This window comes from Dasypus novemcinctus, chromosome 10, assembly GCF_030445035.2.
Source record: "Dasypus novemcinctus isolate mDasNov1 chromosome 10, mDasNov1.1.hap2, whole genome shotgun sequence".
NCBI lineage: Eukaryota > Metazoa > Chordata > Mammalia > Cingulata > Dasypodidae > Dasypus > Dasypus novemcinctus.
Window position 1 is genome coordinate 91646987 of NC_080682.1, and position 3853 is coordinate 91650839.

The following is a 3853-nucleotide window of genomic DNA, read 5'->3' on the forward strand; positions in this document are numbered from 1 at the left end:
TTGCATTTGACAAACCTATTACTTTAATGATGTTGGTGGGTACAGGGTGGGAGGGAGAAAGTGAGAGGGAGGAGAAATTTATGTGATTGGAGTTTGAAGAACGATGACTTATTTTCAGTTCAGTAGCAACCTTCTGTATTTTAGGATGAAATTCAACCTCTATGGCTTTTTCTCCAATATATTCCCTTCTCTGTATATAAGAATGAAAACACCTTGCACACAACACAACCACAAAATACACACAGTTGATTTTGTCAGAAATATAAAATTCATGAAAAATACACACTCGTATTTTAGGGAACAAAATTCTCACTTTAGAGCCTGTGCTCATGAATCTCAGTAATTTGGATGATATAAATAGGATTATAAACATAAGAAAAAGAGGCAGAATCAAAGAGATTCCAGAAGGAAGACTGAAAAACAAGGAAACAAACACGCAAAAACCTTGAAACATTAGAAGACATTTGAGATTACAGCTCAGAGCTATGCATGGCAGGCTACCTGTGATACGTATTCATAAATTATCCTACTTTAGGAATGCAGAGACCTAGTTGCAGTTGCCTTGGTCACCACCCTTTCTTCAGTAGTCTCTGGAGTCCTTCCTTGATTTCCTGTGTTCGCACCCCATAAACGATGGGGTTGAGGGCTGCAGGGATGACAAGGTGGAGGACATTGAGCAGGACTGGCACATCAGGGGAGACCTTCTTTTTAGCCACATGAGTGAGGACGAAGACCAGGAGGATGGTGCTGAAGAAGAGAATGAGAATGAAGTGGGAGCCGCAGGTACTTAGGGCCTTGGTCACAGCTCTCTCTGCCCTGAGTCTCAGCACAGCTTTCAGTATGAAGGTGTAAGAGAGAAAGATAAGTATGAGGTCAGACCCTAGCAGGGTCCAGCCTCCTGCAAATTGGTAAAGGCGATTGATAGTGATGTTGTCAGAGGAGAGCCTGGAGACAGACATATTGGCACAGATGCAGTTCTCAATGACATTTCTTCCGCAGTAATGAAGTCGTGCTGAGAGAAAAGGGATGGGCATGGCTATAATGACATTCCTGCCCAGAATGAAAACAATAGCTTTGGCTAAAAATTGATCAGTGATGATGGATGGGTACCTCAGTGGGTGGCAGATGGCTACATAGCGGTCATAGGCCATGACCAAAAATGTGCAAGACTCCATGGCCATGAAGCAATTCATGATGAACATTTGGAGGAAGCAGGCAGAGAAGCTAATGGACCTGAGATCAAACCAGAAGATGGCCAGGACCTTTGGAATAACAGCGAGACAGGCCACAATGTCCACCATGGAGAGAAGGCTGAGCAGGTAGTACATGGGCTCGTGCAGAGAGGCCTCCAGCCAGATGGTGATCAGGAGGGTGGTATTGGCTCCCATGGCCAGGAGGAAGAGGAGGCCAAGGGGCAGGGAGAGCCAGAGCTGCCAGCTGTGGGACTTGACAAAACAGTTCAGGAGGAAGACTGAAATCTCAGCAGGGATGCTATCATTTCAGTATGCTGTCATAGTCTTTCTGGCATGCTTTCTTCTAGCGATCTGTAAAATTAGCATCAAAGTTACCAACTGACTAAAAGATATGCGAAGATGGAACAATTTGAGATGTAATTGGGGCAACTTCTTATGGATTCTGACATAAGAAGGGACACGAAGAATTGTCCCTAGTCCCCATGCCACCCCCATTGTGAGTTTCAACTGTATCAAATTTGCTTTAATTGGGGATTTTAAATTGTTATATACTTCTTGCACATGACAGCACTGCATGTGGACCAGGTCATCACATGGGTCAGGAGGCCCTGGGTACTGAACACTGGACCTCCTATATGGAGGCAGGCACTCTATCAGTGTCCGAGCACATACTTACCAAATAAAAGGAATTTTTAGAAAAAATAGAAGTTAACTAACTTTGCCTCTCTCCATAAGGTCAGCTGTACACTATCAGGCAAACAGCTGTGTCTCTCCCTGGAGTTTCTGCCGTGCCTAAGGAGCCATCTCTATTCCTCTGTGTTCTTCTGGCTCAGGTCCTCTCTTCCCAGGGCTTGCTTCTCTTTCCTCTGTGTGCTTACTTCCCAGGGCTCCAAATAAAAACTCCAACATCAAAATCTTCCAGCATCAAAAAGCTTCAACTCACAGAATCAATCTTCCACATCAGAGAGGCCCTCGCAGTAACTGGGACCTCTGCCAAAGGAGAGAAGATAGGCCCTCTCTCCCAGGTTCCTTCCTCTCTCATCCTAATCCTCCATTTCCTAAAGCAAGGGTTCTGTGCAGCCAGTGTCTGTAAGGGATGGTCCTTCCTCCCTTGTCCTTTGGGAGAGATTTAGATTATCCTCCAGTTCATTTTCTTTAGTTAGTAATAGGTGTATTAGTAATGACTTTGGCAATTCAGGATGAATTTTAAATATATTATTTGTGACTCATAATATTGTGAGGAATGTGGGACAAGTGACTACTTTAACAACTTTTTCATGTGTGTACTGTGTTTCAGTGATTGTCTCTTTTCCCCAATTTAACTGGCAGAGATCAAATGTGGAATCAAATTCAACATGCTTTTTTCAAGCTTTGCATCATTATGAATACACCTGAATCATGTGTCACCTTGCTGATCTAGAAATACGTATCTCCTCTGCCATTTTGTTTTATATGTTTTCTTCTCCTAATAACAATCATGAAGGCATTTTTTCTAGAAGGCTGTAAACCCCTATTTTTTCCCACTTGTAATTCTAACTCCTGCTCCCCTCTGCTCCTTTGTCCACTTTTGTACTGGGTCTCTTCTTAGTTTTTCTTGGGTTTGCCAGTTAAGGATTCAATAAAGATTACAAAAACTATTTCTATAGCCAGATCCTCTGACTTATTTTGTTATTTCCTGACTGGTAGCACTGAGAATCTTGAAATGACCTTTGGAGGGTACAGACCAGTGGAAGAACTGTTGGTCAAGGCATGAGTACCCATGGGGAAGCCCAGAGGAAGCAGACTGGTTTTTGCTTCCTGCAGGGCATTGAGATAATTATTTATAGCATTAGAATGATATTTCTGAAGAGGACATAGAAGGATAATCTTACTTCTTTTACATAGTACATAGCTCTTCTGCTATCTTTTTCTTATCTCTTTAAGGTTCCTTCAAGTTCTTGAATCCATAATTATTCAACAATCATTGAAGTCCTACTCATTCCTGGAGATAAAACACCTGAAAACAAATATGTCCTTCACCTTTTCCCTTTCAGTCTTGGTTTGCAATTAGAGTTTCCCAGTGGCAGCGCAAGGGCTGAATATTAGAGCTAATTGTTTCTGGTTCTAGTCAAGGATATGATGAGAAAGTCAGGGAAGGTGAAGTTCAGAGATTGAAGCAGGCACCCTGGAGCCCAAGCTTTGCCACAGACTTCAAGATAGGCCCACAGACTGTCACTAGAGAAGCACAGTTTTAAGAAGTAGATGGGATCATATAACAACATAGTCCAGACAAATAGTAAAACAACTCTCCCCAGTATCCTTTCAGACTTTGTTAAGTGCATCTAGGGACAGGTAGACCATAGCTTTTCTGGGCATATTTATCTGCTTTGAGTGTACTAACATTTAGAAATATTTTAGATTGATCTGAAATCTACTGGACTATGTCATGGACCCCACTGTGTGCCAACTCTGGACTTTTTCCCCAACATTTGAGGTTACATAAACTGAATTAAATTCTTTTCCCTTGATCTAGAATTTGTAGGTAGAGTTTTAGTTCTAAGTCCCTTAGATTTTCATATTCATTGTTGAAAACCACAAGTTTTCTCAACATGACACAGTTTCCAGTTCTCTGGTACCTGGAAGATACCACAGACAAATTCTTGCTTCTCGGCCTCCCTTGC

The 3853-nt window shown here is 42.2% G+C and overlaps 1 pseudogene; it reads right to left on the reverse strand.

Moving 5' to 3' along the window:
- Nucleotides 1–566: 566 nt before the first annotated feature.
- Nucleotides 567–1514, reverse strand: LOC101419712 (olfactory receptor 56A3-like; annotated as a pseudogene).
- Nucleotides 1515–3853: the final 2339 nt, after the last annotated feature.